The sequence below is a fragment of the Choloepus didactylus genome, chromosome 10 (assembly GCF_015220235.1).
Source record: "Choloepus didactylus isolate mChoDid1 chromosome 10, mChoDid1.pri, whole genome shotgun sequence".
Lineage (NCBI taxonomy): Eukaryota > Metazoa > Chordata > Mammalia > Pilosa > Megalonychidae > Choloepus > Choloepus didactylus.
In genome coordinates this window covers 89,874,028-89,889,615 of record NC_051316.1, presented here as the reverse complement: position 1 = coordinate 89,889,615, position 15,588 = coordinate 89,874,028, and the positions used below count along the sequence as shown (strand labels likewise).

Below are 15,588 nucleotides of genomic sequence, written 5' to 3'. Positions count from 1 at the left end.
TGATTTTTCACAACAAGCTAGGACAGTTGTCTGTCCTCTACTGCTAAGTCTTTTTTTTGGGGCTTCAGATTTTCCCCATACATAAATGTAAATATTATTTGATTTAGGTAATCTGCAAAAAATGTCCCCTACCCTCCAAAAATACCTTCATAGCATGACAAAAAGTTTCAAATGTATAAAGGCTCTTCTTTTAGGAAGAGGAAACTGACAAGTTCTCCTGTCTTAAACATCATTTAGCCCAATGACTAAGTTTATCACACAACAAAATTCCTAGTAGAACAGATTCCCAGTAACTCAGGGGTGGGGGTGGGGGATATCTACTTTGTTACTTCACCAAAGTCATTACACTATGTATATGACAATGTTCACTAACAATGAAACCTGTGGCTTCACTTCAGGAAGGGGTAGTTTCCCGAAGTAAGTTGGCTATGGGTTGTGGTGGCAGCTGGCACTCACAGATGAACTGGCTGAAGATCTTTGTCAATGAACAGGAAGTTAGAGCAATTCACCAAGCAGAGAAATGACTTTAGAACCATTAAAATGACCAAAAAAGAAGTAAAGAATAAAAAATAAAATAAAAAAAGGGAGGAGCATTTTCAAATCACAGTAAAATAATGATCAAGATCTACTTTTATTATTTTTTTAAATTAGAATCATTTTTCTCCAGTTTGAGGAGTTTTGACAATTGCATATACCCATGTGACTACTACTCAAAAAATCAGAATATTTCCATTACCCTTCCAGTCAATCTGCTCCATGACTACAACTTTTTTTTTAATTTCTATTTTCTTAGATTACTTCTGCTGTTCAAGAACTTCATATAAATGGAATCATACAGTATATACTTTTTTGTGTCCATCTGTTTCTTAAATAGCTTTATCCAGCTATAATCCACATACCATAAAGTTCACCCATTTAAAGTGCATAATTCAATAATTTTTAGTTATATCCACAGATTCGTATAACTATCAACACATCAATTTTAGAACATTCTCCCCCGCCTCAAATAAACCATATACCCACTAGCAGTCACCCATCATTCTTCCCCAAACCTTCCAGGCCTAGGCAACCACTAATCTACTTTCTGTCTCTATAGATTTGCCTAGTCTCTGTATCTTCTTTTGCTCAGCATAATGTTTTTGAGATTCACCCTCAGTTTTTGTGCATATGAGTTGTTTACTACTTTTTACTGCTGAGTAGGATTCCAATGCAAGGATACACCTACACTTTGTTTATCCACTCTTCTGTTGAGGGACATCTTGCATAGGACTTACTTGCATTTAATGAGGGGTTTCAGGCTTTCACATAAATACCTACTTCTGAAGTTACAGACAAGGCAGCAGTGGATGGATGCAAGTGGGTAATATAGCAATGTGTGGTATAATAGAGGCTGCAAAGTCTCTCTAAACTCAAAAACGCACACACAAAAATGGCAACCTGTGATAAGGCAGAGTTGGTATCCTTTCCAGAACAAGGACTCTTCAAAAAACAAACAAACAAAAAAACCACAAATAAAAGCAAAAACTAGAAAAAGATCAACACACCAAAAGAAATATCAACAAAAGAATTCATAAATGTAAATACCAATGCTCAACAAGCATAAGAGATTCTCTAGCTTTGATGGTAATAAGATAGAAACTTCTAGACGCCATGGGTGGGAGTAACATATTGGGTAGTCTTTCCAGAGGATGACTAGACAGTATATATCAAAATCCTTAATTATGTCCATTCTATTTATAGGAACTTTTGCCCAAGGAAATGTCATGGGCGTGTGCAAAAATTAAGCCACAAAGGATAGTCACTACTGCATTTTTATAATAGATAAAATTCAATAATTAAACATTCAATAGGGACTGATCATATAAATTATGATAAGTCAAACAATGGACCATTATACTGCTATTAAAAACAAAATTACAATAAGAATATGTTAATAACATGGTAAGATGTCATAACTCTATGTTAAAGTGGAGAAATAACCCCAGGTGGTACACTGGTATATATAGTAAGAATCTATTTTTGGAAATAAAAACAAAACAAAACTGAGAATACATGTTTAGAAAAAAATATGGCTATGAAACACCACTTTTCTTGTTTTTGTTCATATTTTCTAAATTTTCTATAGCAAACGTATTATTTCTGAAACACTAAAAAATAAACAAAAACCAAAAAAGCATACTCCAATTGTATGGTGTGGGAATAAAACTGCTTTTTTTTCTTTAAAAAAAAAAAGAAGCATATTCCATATAACCAGAAGTGACATCCATTTTGTAATATTTAATGCATATTTTTGGAGAAATATGGGGAAGTGAGATCTCTAAGAGTCAAGTACCAGAAGAAAGGAGAATGTAATGTTTTACTGTTATGACAACTTAGAAGTCACATTATAGAAAAACCTTACAAATATTTAAGGCATAGATACCCAAGCTGGTGATTACAGACAGGACAAGGATGAAGACATAAGGGACTATGTAAACTAGGATAGCAGTTAGTACAGATGTGGCATCTTTTACCCCATTACTCAGAAGAGGGTGGGAGAGGCAGTTCTTTCTAAAAAGCACGTTGCCAGGTCACACAGAAGTGCATTACGGAATCAAAAGGAGTCAAAGAGAGCCCGATCAAAGTGACTTGGAAGCCCCACATTCAGGTTCAGTCTTCTTCACAAGCAGGGCAAAAGAACAAAGAAAAGCCTGAACATTTTTATCTGATGACATAGGAAAAAATTCCACTAATCCTTCATTGATTCATGAGCAATTATAATTAGATTGTCATCTTTCTGGAGAAGCAGCTGTGTGAACTCAACTAATGAACGATGGCAAAGGAATCGTGGAATGACAGGCACACATGTGCAAGCGTGCACCCAAATTCCAAGACGATGTCATGATTGCAGTGACTCTTTCTTCTGCCAGTTCACTAGCCTAGGCTTGAAAAGAGTGTGTAGAGAGAGCAGGCAGCTTATTTTTATTCACCAACCTTCCAGCCCAAACAGACCAGCCAGAGGCCTTTAGTCTTAACTTGCCTTACCTATCACAGAGGAGAATTCTTAAAATATGCATGTATCTGGCTACTGTGCTAACAACCCAATCTCATTCAGAGCCAACTATCTGTAACTTGACAAGGGCCCAACTCCTCCTACTGAAGGTCTCAGCCTTCACTTGAAGGAAAGAACATGGTGGTTCCTTTGGGATGTGTGCCTTTTGGCAGATGTCAGGAACTGGGCTGGCTGACCTTTGCTGAGGTATGTCCATCTTGGCCACTGCTGTATCTCAAGTGCCAGGACAGTGCCCAGCACACAGCAGGTGCTCAATAAAGAGTTGTAGGATACAAGTGAAATAAGAACAATTTCATTATGACTCATCTGTTTAAAAGACATTTTGGGCTTGAGTATAAGAAGAGCTTGCTTCAATGTGTGTCTGGAGCACACACAAGTAAACTGACTAATACCACCAGACCAGAGATTTTCAACAGGGAGGCAGGCATAGCCCCAACAGGGTTTTCAGGCTTTCCAGTGAGGCAGGCTCAATTCATTAATGCCTGGATTAGGAAAAAAACAAACAAACAAACAAACAAAAAAAAAAACAAAAAAACTCATCTGTTTTCAAAATACAGAAAATAAAGCACCACAAAATTTTATTCGTTGTTGAGGATATGTAAAGACGGCAATAGTTCTTAAAGACAACGTTTACCAGAATCTCTGAGAGGGATGGCAGAGTTTTGTGTCATCTTCAGGCACAGGTTAAAGACAAAAAGACTGCACCAGACTACATGTCTATAGCCAATGACTCTAAACTTGACCATGCTACTAGCTCATGGGACATCATTTTCAAAAGTCAAAAATGGTACTTGGAAAACTATCTTTCTAAATACATAATATTGTATTTCCATGTTCATTTTTTTTTCATATTGAAAATGATCAGAGATGGAAGGGCTTAATAACCTTTGACAAGTCAAAAATACAGCGTTGGTGCTAGCCATCTTCATGTTTTTTCTTGGCACTAAGACAAAACCCCTGGCTGGCAGAGAACACAGACTGCACAATGAAAGTGCTCCCGACAAGGTGCCCTCTGGTGACAGCAATGTGTTAAGATTCACTGCCATGCTACTCTGCCATGAAAGTCCTCAAGGATACAGCATCAAGGTCGGTGTCCTCCAGGTTCATATTGGAGGGAAAAGATACAATTGAAAACCACATCATTCTGCAACCTGTGGCCTTCTACTCCTATTCATGCCCCATCCCATTCTGTTTATTCTGTCACTTTCTGGCCCTTGTGAATCTCCTGGTTTTAGTGACTAGAGCCCAGCAAGACGTGTTTATGGACCATGATATAACCCCTCTAAGTTAGTTCTAAGAAAAATTCTTCAGATGCCTTGGATTGAGTCTAGGTCACCAAACTGAATATAGGCCAATGGGGAGTTTCTTGGAACTGAAGCTGTGTAACAAAATCACAGGGGTGTCCAGCCCTAGTGAGATTTATGGTGACAAAAAGAGACCTTCCTGTCAATATCCAAAGTGATAATAAAAGCCAGCAACAGAACAGAAATGTCTTCCTTCTCAGACACAATAAAACAGAGGCAGAGCACTAAGCACTCAAGGTGCAGAAGTGGACCGGGGTTGTAATTAACTCCTATAACCAGCTCTTAGCAGAGTCACACCCAGCCATGAGGCACTGGTTCACCTTCCTTAAACAGTCTAAAAACAAGGTGGCCAGAAGCAATCTCAAATTCTGCCATAGCAAGTGGGATGATGAGACCTACCAAGAAGCAGTGCTGGTCAGGGTCTGTACTGGGCAAGGGGGACCCACAGCATTTTCAAACTGGGGCACCTTTGTAACCTACATAATAAAATAATGTAGTGGGAGCAAGAAGTTACAACTCAAACAATAAAAACTTGTAAGAATCATCCAAGAAAAAATGTCCCAAAGGAAGCTTATGGATAAGGGAAAGATAAAACAAAGGATGTCTTGACCTTTTAAACCAAGCAATGTAACTAAGCAGGGCAACCAGGATCACAGAGTACGTGGGCTTCAAACAAAGGGAGGGGAAGCTGCTGGCATGATTCCTAGTTTGGATGTGATGTAGCTCTTTACCCCAATGCCCTTGAGAATTATAAAGAAGTAAGTCAATGTTTGGTGAAGTGCTTCATGTTAGCAGATTTATTAGAGAATACACTTACTGAACTTCTGCAAAAACAGGTCAGGGAGGGGGATATTAGAGGAAAGGAGATATTTTACTTTAAGTCACCCTATTATTTAAAAACAAACAAAAACAGTAAGAAAAACACTAAAAGACCTTGAGTGTAGGAGCTATAATAACAGTGTGATGACTTTTTTCATTTACAAAAGTATATCCCAGACAATTCCTACAGGAAAAATTTCTACTACATATAAAAGTTGTTTCTTTACCCTTTATTATCCTACTCTCCTCTTCCTCCCACTTCTCTTTCTTTTTAAAGCAGCAGTATACTTAAAACAATAATCTTACATGGAAACTCAATACAGGAACCTATAAAATGTGGCGCTGGTGATGTTAAATGGAGAGAAGCAATTCCATGGGGCTCTGGTGTTCCATACACTAATATGCAAAAATCCTTGGCATATAGTAATCAATAAATATACACTGAATAAAATGATGCTAACCATGTAACCAAAGAGACTTTTTCAAATGATTTTAGAATAACTTTTCAGAAATTTTAACTCATTTAAAAATATTCATATTGATGGAGGTAGTTGGTGGTGTTATTCTGAGATCATTGTGTTTGTATTGTGAGAAAAAGAAAATTAAGATACAAGTTAGAGGTTAAGTAAAAATCCATTTCTTCCTGAATTTGAATTGGAAATATCAGTGTAAACTCATGAAGTGTTTTGTCTTAAAGAAACTAAACATGTATTTCTAAGCTCTATCCACTGAAAAGACTTAGAAACAGTGACCAACCAGTAGTAATTAGCAGCCTTAGCCCTCAGATTAGGGTCTTTAAATAGTATTTCCCAGTAAAAGATCCTTAGAGAAATGGCTGATTATAGATTATAGATCTATGGTAAGAAATATAAAGAGACAACCAATTAAAAAATGGGCCAAGGATCTAAATAGACACTTCTCCAAAGAAGATATACAAACAGCCAATAGGCACATGAAAAGATGCCCAACATCATTAGCCATTAGGGAAATGCAAGTCAAACTGACAACATACCACTTCATGCCCACTAGGATGGCTATAATCAAAGAGACAGATAATAACAAGTGTTGGTGAGGATGTGGAGAAACTGGAACCTTCATACACTGCTGTTGGGAATATAAAACGGTACAGCCACTCTGGAAAACAGCAGTTACGCACTCAGTTAAACACAGAGTTACTCTAAGACCCAGCAATTCCACTCCTAGGTATATACCTAAGAGAAACTGAAAACATAAATCTGCATAAAAACTTATAAAGAGTGTTCAGAGCACATTATTCGTAATAGCTAAAAAAGTGGAAACAACCCAAATATCCAAATGTGTGGATATATTACATTTTATTTATTTGGCAATAAAAAGAAACATACTGATACATGCTACAACATGGAGGAACCTTGAAAACATTACAGTAAGTGAAAGAAGCCAGTCACAAAAGACCACACACTGTATGATTCCATTTACATGAAACGTCCAGAAGAGGCAAATTCATAGAGACAGAAAACAAATTAGTGGTTGCCTAGGGCTGGAGGGATGAGAGGAAATGCAGGGTGGCTAGTAAAGGGTATGGGTTTCTTTTTGAGGTGATAAAAATGTTTTAATATTGACTGTGGTGACAGGGGAGTGAATCTCCCTGGCAACGTGGAATATGACTCCCGGGGAGGAATGTAGACCCGGCATCGTGGGACGGAGAACATCTTCTTGACCAAAAGGGGGATGTGAAAGGAAATGAAATAAGCTTCAGTGGCAGAGAGATTCCAAAACGAGCCGAGAGATCACTCTGGTGGGCACTCTTACGCACACTTTAGACAACCCTTTTTAGGTTCTAAAGAATTGGGGTAGCTGGTGGTGGATACCTGAAACTATCAAACTACAACCCAGAACTCATGAATCTCGAAGACAGTTGTATAAAAATGTAGCTTATGAGGAGTGACAATGGGATTGGGAAAGCCATAAGGACCAAACTCCACTTTGTCTAGTTTATGGATGGATGTGTAGAAAAGTAGGGGAAGGAAACAAACAGACAAAGGTACCCAGTGTTCTTTTTTACTTCAATTGCTCTTTTTCACTCTAATTATTATTCTTGTTATTTTTGTGTGTGTGCTAATGAAGGTGTCAGGGATTGATTTAGGTGATGAATGTACAACTATGTAATGGTACTGTAAACAATCGAAAGTACAATTTGTTTTGTATGACTGCGTGGTATGTGAATATATCTCAATAAAATGATGATTAAAAAAAAAATTGACTGTGGTGATAGTTACACAACTCCGTGAATTTAACAAAAACCACTGAATTGCACACTTCAATGGGTGAATTGCATGGTATGAGAATTATATCTCAATGAAGCTGTTACAAAAGGGGGGGGGGGCAAGATGAGCCAGGAACATGTCATACCAAAAAGTGAGAAAACTATGAAAGACATGAAGAAGGTTCCACTGGCCAAAGATGGGATTTGGGCATCATTACGAATAATAACGGCAAAGGACTGAAATGTATCAAATATGTTTGAATTCCTTGAGTTCATAATGATATCTTTAAAAACCCAATTCACTGGTCATGTTAGAGGATAACAAGAAACATTCATTTTGAAAACTGGTAAACAAAGAGAAGGAATCAAGCACTGACCCTGCTTTTCCTCTGAGAATTATTTCATGATAACCACAAAGTTAACAAGGGGAAAGTAATGATGAAAGGATGATAGCAAGTGATGAAAGGATGATAGCAAGAACTAGATGATCATCGTGTTGTAACCCTAATTAATTAATGGATTTAGGAAATTATTCAATGGCTATTAACATAAAAAAGGGAAAGAGAGCCTTTCAATGGAAGTACACAATATCACCTAGTAAGTACTCTTCCAAATATAAAAAAGCCCAAATATGAATGTCTCTAGTTTTACAGGAAACTCAAGGGACAGAAGAACATGTTTTAAAAAAAAAAAAAAAAAAAAAAAAAACAGAAAAAAAAAGAAAGAAAAAACACTGCTAGGAGGCATGGATATAATTAGCAAAATCTAGAATGTGGGAAATTTTCAGGACAAATAACCTTTGTTTAAAACACACACACACACACACACACACACACACACACACACACACACAAATTCCAAGGAGAAAAAGAGAAAAAGGTGGAACTTTAGAGACATACTAACAAATTACATTATTTAGTATTTATTTGGATCTTGATTTAAAAAGCAAAGTATTTAAAAATTGAAATAATCAGAGAAATTTAAATGCTATCTGAGGATATTAAGAAATTACTATCAGTTTCTTGGGCAGTGATAATGGTACTGCTGTGAACATATGTGTTTTTTGTTTTTTTTTTTAAGGGTCCTTATCTTCTACAGCAGGGGTCAGCAAACTACACCTGGCAGGTCAAATCCAACCCTAGGCTTGTTTTTGTACAGTCCTCCAGGTAAGCAGTTTGTAAAAAAGAAAAAATAAAAAAATAAGAAAACAAAAAAGAATATGCCACATTTGAGTAACAAAGGAGGTTCTCTGAAGGTGACTCCTAGGCATATTTATAGGTGGGCTTAGCCTCCCCTTTACAACCATAAGTTTCATAAGAGCAAGCCTCAAGATTGAGGGCTTGGCTTATAAAGTAGGGGTTCCTAAGTTCACATAGCATATGTTATGTCCACAATAATCCATCCATATCTCACATTATCATCACTTATTTGTACAATCCTCATCACTCTCCATTTTAAACAATTCTCATGACCCAAAACACCTCATAGCTCTTTTCAGCCCTTAATTATTTGTCCCTAGTATTTGTGTGGTACTAGTATGGTATTCTTATTAATTATAGTCCCTAGTATGCAATAGATAGATTTTTCCCATATACCGTTCTGTTGTCACTCTCTGTACTAGTGTCATACCTTAGAAGTATATCAGGCAAGCACCTATCTGTATTTGTAGTGCTGATCTGTGAGATACATACTTCAAACAACTCCTTTCAATCCTATTCGCTTTCAATACAGGTGGAACTGTAACCCATAACATCCTTTGAAATTTATTCTATAGCTACTTGTTAAATTGTAATTTGAAAGTTTTCACCTTTTTGTATATATATTATATTTCACAATAAGAAAATAACTGAAACTAAGGTACTGTAACTCATAACATTTTTGGAAATTTCCTATATAACTACTTGTTAAATCATACCTTGAAAGATACTACCTTTTTGCATATATGTTGTATTTCACAATAAGGAAATAACTGAAAACTGTGGAACTGTAACCCATAACATTCTTTGAAATTTGCTCTCTAACTACTTGTTAAATTACACGTGGAAAGTTATCACTTCTATGTATATATGATATATTCCACAATAAAAAAATATGATTTAAAAAAAAAAAGAATATGCCACAGAGACTGCTCTGGCCTGAGAAGTCTAAAATATTTACTATCTGGCCCTTTACTGAAAATGTTTGCCTTGTTCTAGAGATACACTATGGTATTTATGGATAAAACAATCTGATGTCTGGGATTTGTTTCCAAATAATCTGGAGGAGTAGGTAAGGGTATATGTAGAAGAAACAAGACTGGCCATGATGTGACATCTGTGGAAGCTGTGTGATGAGGGTTCAACATACTATTCTCTATTTTGCATATGTTTCAAATTTTCCATAATAAAAAATTTTAAAGATAGGTTGCAAAGAGGAAGAAAAAAGATGGCTCATTTGCCCCCCAATAGCTGTTCTTATTAATAGATTTTTTTTCACTGTGGATGTGACCAAGTTCTGGCCAATAAAAGGTAAGCGGAAGTTTTGTGAGGCCTTCCAGGAGAAGTCCCTACAGGCAAGAGGCACACTCTTTCTCCTCTCTCTTCCTCTTCCTTGCTGGTTGGAAAGTAATCCCAGTGGCTAGGACTATGCAGCCATTTGAACCATGAGATAGACACAATTTGTTGAGGACAGCAGAGAAGCAAGATGGGAGAAGACTATGTTCCCAACCATTTTGTGAAAATATACTACTATCCCTGGACTGTCTACCTCTGTCATTTTATATGAAGGTTCCAATGTCTCTACATGCTCACCAACACTTGTTATTATCTGTCTTTTTGATTACAGCCATCTTTAATGGGTATGAAGCGGTATCTCTTTGTGGTTTTGATTTGCACTTCTCATACATAAGAGAGAAATACTTTTATCTTTTTAAAGCTACTAATATTTTGGGCTTTTGTGCAGTCAAACCCAATCTTAACTGATACAGTGAGGAAAATATTCCTTTCAAAATATGCCTATTATACAAGTTGACTCTGATTTTCAAGTCTGGTTTTGGGTGATAAAAGTTAAATGACAGAACTGCAGGCATTCCATAAAGCTTCCCCCCAAGTTTATCAATGTAAGAAAGCTGAATTTTTTTTTTTTTAATGAAAAAAAATATTCATGTGTGTGGTTGGAGTTAAGGGAGAGAGTATCTAGATCTGAGACTGGAGATCTGCAAGAAAGCTCTGACATCCCTAGAACATCCACAAGAAGGGCAAAGCAGAGCCCAAGGTGTTGAATAAAGAGTTGAACATATGAAAAAAGAGGAAAAGCTGAAATTTAATTGGTAAAGTTGGTGGGAAGAGTTGGGATGCTGGTTTCAAAAGGATAAACTGGACTATCTGTTTGACTTTGATGGGCTTAGTCCCCCAACAGACAGGTCCTGGGTTGGGTATAGTTCCTAAAGAAATGGAAAAATTAGGACATTTAAATTTTTCAAAGCCTTTCTTCCCCCTAGAGTCACTATCACCTCTAGAGTCACTATCCATCACTAAAGGAGCCACCTGGGGCCTGAGGTTTAAATGACTACTTGGAAAAGCCCAACAATCATTGTCAAGGACTGGTAAAAATGGACAGTTCTATAAATTAACTTATCTACAGCTAACAGTATTTACACCCCATATATCAGACACCTATTTTATGCCAGAAAAGGTACCAGGCATATATCTATTAACTTATTTAATATTATCTCAGGCCTTCTGGGTAAATATATTTGAACCTATTTGAAACTCAGAGAAGTAACTTGGCCAAAGTTACACAGCTAACGTGGCATTTATGGGGGGCAAGGGTTAAATGATAAATCGTACTACCCATTATTCAGGGACAAAAGCAAAGTAATCCTGTTATAAAACACTGTTTCCATCCTTACCAAAAAAGAAAAAAAAAAAAAAGACTCCATTTAACAACTGAATGAGTTACTTGAAAGATGGTGAGTCAATTTACAGGAACGTGCCAACATTTCTCCTCCAAGTGGAATGATGACATCCTCATCAATGTATTTTATTTCTGTAGAGTCCTGGTCCCAACCAGCCAAGTGAGACTCTATCACACTGCAAGACATGGGCTTATAAGGCGTCCTAAGCCTGGCTGGGATGGTAAGAAAGGCTGGAAGTGAGCTGACTTAGAAGTGGACACAAAGTGAATCCTTTGGGCTTCACTTTGGGCCCAGTCTCCCTCATTGTGGAAGCAGCTGAGGACAATGGTAAGTGCACAGGGTCTGGGTGTTCAGCAGGCTTGGTGACAACAACCTTGCCACTTACTACTTGTCTGCCTGAGTCTTAGTTTCCACATCTGTGAAAAGGGGACAATAATGCCTACCTTGGAGGGTTGTTGTGAGGATTAAATGGGACAATGCATGAAAAACACTTAATAAATGTTAGCTATCATTACAATTAGACCTTAACAACAAATGACAACATCAGAATGTCTCAATCATCCTCACTGTCTTGACTTAAAACCAGGTACTAAAAGCTTCCAATAATAAAGGCCAATTCCTGCCCATCCTTCAGCCTTTGGCTTTACTGTCTCTTTTTTGGGGAAGCCCTCTCTAACCACTCTGAAAAAGGAGGTTAACCCATATACTCTAAAAATACCATGTACCATCTTTCCTTTGTAGCACTTATCCTAGCTATAATTATATAATTGTAAATTTTTGTTTGGGCTCTTTCTTTTTTCCCTTTAGAGCCATGTGGTTATAGCCTGTGCCAGTTTGGTTCATCACTATATTCCCAATGTTATCACACTTCCAGGCACATAGAAGGTTCTTGCTAAATGCTTCTTGAATAAGTGAATCAAAACTGAATTTATAGAGCTCCTCACTTAGACAATCTTTGTTCTGCCTAAAATATTTTTTAAACATTTATGAGAAAGTTATTTGCTTTTAGACACTGATAAATAATCTACAGGTTTCTCTCTCTCTCTTTTACCCTGGCCACTTTGAAAATTAGGGAAATTTTTATTTTAGACATGCCTTTCAACTGATAGAGTGGGGCTTTAATCTAATGATTCTATAAATACTTGGGAATGTCACAGAGTTTTTTTTTTGCATAGAAACTCAATCGCTTCGTTTTGGACATTCTAACTTGTTTTGAACATCTTGTCATAATCAGTTTGGTAGAAGGAAATTTCAACAATATCACCTGAAAGATAACAATACTCAAAAATAGCATTTCTAGAAGACTGAACAGGAATAGCAAGAGTGGGTAAGCGAGAACTACGTGGACTACGCTGATGATGTGTGACCCAGGTCACACCTCATTCTGCCTTGCTGATTTCAAAGAGCTACTATGAAGATCAAATGGGATAATGTATGTGGCTGTGCCCCAAAATGTGTAAAGTGACACGAGGTGTCATTACAACAGCCATGCTAGGCTATGCCCTCAAGTCTCACTGGCCCAAATAGCTAATGTACAGTCTAATAATTTTTTAGAATGAAGAGAACATGGGAGTTATCAGAGAAAAATTTTGATTTCATCTAGTCAACCCTCCCTCTAAATGAACTCAATAAATTTGCTGGCAGACACATGCAGCCCCTACTTACAGGGTGTTGGCAATAGAGAGCCAATGCATTTCATTTTGGAGCAATTTGCATTGTTAAGCAGTGCTTTCTTAGCCTTCTCTCTGAAATTTTCACCTTTTGGGGGTCTTAATTCTACTCTTTAGAGTTATCAGGGAATGTTAATCCAAAGGGGCAGCTTTCAAGAATTTGATAACATGATTGAGTGGGAAAGGAATTTTTTAACCCACAGTCAAAAATACATGAGCTAAAATTTTGAATTGAAGGGTCAAAAAGGAAAAGGACACAAGTTACTTCAAGCCAAGAGACCTGGTTGCAAACCATGCATTTAGCACATCAATAATAATAAACAGCAGCTAAGGTCTGAGTGCTTACTATGTGCCAGGCATTGTTCTAAGAGTTTTATTTATATTAACTGGTTTAATCCTTCCTATGCCTCTATGGTAAAGATACTATTATTATACCTATTTTATTTTATTTTTTTTTTATCATCATTTTATTGAGATATATTCACATACCACGCAGTCATACAAAACAAATTGTACTTTCGATTGTTTACAGTACCATTACATAGTTGTACATTCATCACCTAAATCAATCCCTGACACCTTCATTAGCACACACACAAAAATAACAAGAATAATAATTAGAGTGAAAAAGAGCAATTGAAGTAAAAAAGAACACTGGGTACCTTTGTCTGTTTGTTTCCTTCCCCTACTTTTCTACACATCCATCCATAAACTAGACAAAGTGGAGTGTGGTCCTTATGGCTTTCCCAATCCCATTGTCACCCCTCATAAGCTACATTTTTATACAACTGACTTCGAGATTCATGGGTTCTGGGTTGTAGTTTAATAGTTTCAGGTATCCACCACCAGCTACCCCAATTCTTTAGAACCTAAAAAAGGTTGTCTAAAGTGTGCGTAAGAGTGCCCACCAGAGTGATCTCTCGGCTCGTTTTGGAATCTCTCTGCCACTGAAGCTTATTTCATTTCCTTTCACATCCCCCTTTGGTCAAGAAGATGTTCTCCATCCCACGATGCCGGGTCTACATTCCTCCCCGGGAGTCATATTCCACGTTGCCAGGGAGATTCACTTCCCTGGGTGTCTGATCCCACGTAGGGGGGAGGGCAGTGATTTCACCTTTCAAGTTGGCTTAGCCAGAGAGAGAGGGCCACATCTGAGCAACAAAGAGGCATTCAGGAGGAGACTCTTAGGCACAAATACAGGGAGGCCTAGCCTCTCCTTTGCAGCAACCGTCTTCCCAAGGGTAAAACTTATGGTAGAGGGCTCAACCCATCAAACCACCAGTCCCCTATGTCTGTGGTCATGTTAGCAACCATGGAGGTGGGGTAGGCGAATACCCCTGCATTCTCCACAGGCTCCTCAAGGGGGCACTACATCTTTTTTTTTTTTTCCTTGTTTGTCTTTTTTCTTTTCTTTTTTTTTTTTTTAACTTTCCCTTCTTTTTTAAATCAACTGTATGAAAAAAAAAGTTAAAAAGAAAACAAACATACAATAAAAGAACATTTCAAAGAGACCATAACAAGGGAGTAAGAAAAAGACAACTAACCTAAGATAACTGCTTAACTTCCAACATGCTCCTACTTTACCCCAAGAAAGTTACGTAATATAGCAACATTTCAGTGAACTTGTTCCTACTACATCCATCAGAAATTAACAGACCATAGTCATTTCTGGGCATCCCCAGAACGTTAAATAGCTTATCTGTTCTTCTTGGATTATTGTTCCCCCTTCCTTAATTGCTCTCTACTGCTAGTTCCCCTACATTCTACATTATAAACCATTTGTTTTACATTTTTCAAAGTTCACATTAGTGGTAGCATATAATATTTCTCTTTTTGTGCCTGGCTTATTTCGCTCAGCATTATGTCTTCAAGGTTCATCCATGTTGTCATATGTTTCACCAGATCGTTCCTTCTTACTGCCGCGTAGTATTCCATCGTGTGTATATACCACATTTTATTTATCCACTCATCTGTTGAAGGACATTTGGGTTGTTTCCATCTCTTGGCAATTGTGAATAATGCTGCTATGAACATTGGCGTGCAGATATCTGTTCGTGTCACTGCTTTCCGATCTTCCGGGTATATACCGAGAAGTGCAATCGCTGGATCGAATGGTAGCTCTATATCTAGTTTTCTAAGGAACTGCCAGACTGACTTCCAGAGTGGCTGAACCATTATACAGTCCCACCAACAATGAATAAGAGTTCCAATTTCTCCACATCCCCTCCAGCATTTGTAGTTTCCTGTTTGTTTAATGGCAGCCATTCTAACCGGTGTTAGATGGTATCTCATTGTGGTCTTAATTTGCATCTCTCTAATAGCTAGTGAAGCTGAACATTTTTTCATGTGTTTCTTGGCCATTTGTATTTCCTCTTCAGAGAACTGTCTTTTCATATCTTTTGCCCATTTTATAATTGGGCTGTCTGTACTATTGTCATTGAGTTGTAGGATTTCTTTGTATTATACCTATTTTATAGAGAAGTTTAATACATTGCAAAGTAGTTTAGTAAAAATTGCCCAAGGTTACAGACTAGTAAGGGATAGACTTGGGATTCAAACCCAGTTGGGCCCCATGATTAGTCCTCTTTCCTCTGCATTACATG

The 15,588-nt window shown here is 37.3% G+C and overlaps 1 protein-coding gene across 11 annotated transcripts in view; it reads right to left on the bottom strand.

The window, feature by feature from the left end:
• Positions 1–15,588, bottom strand: part of RAPGEF1 (Rap guanine nucleotide exchange factor 1) — a 165,927-nt gene that overhangs the window by 52,921 nt on the left and 97,418 nt on the right. The window lies entirely within an intron of this gene.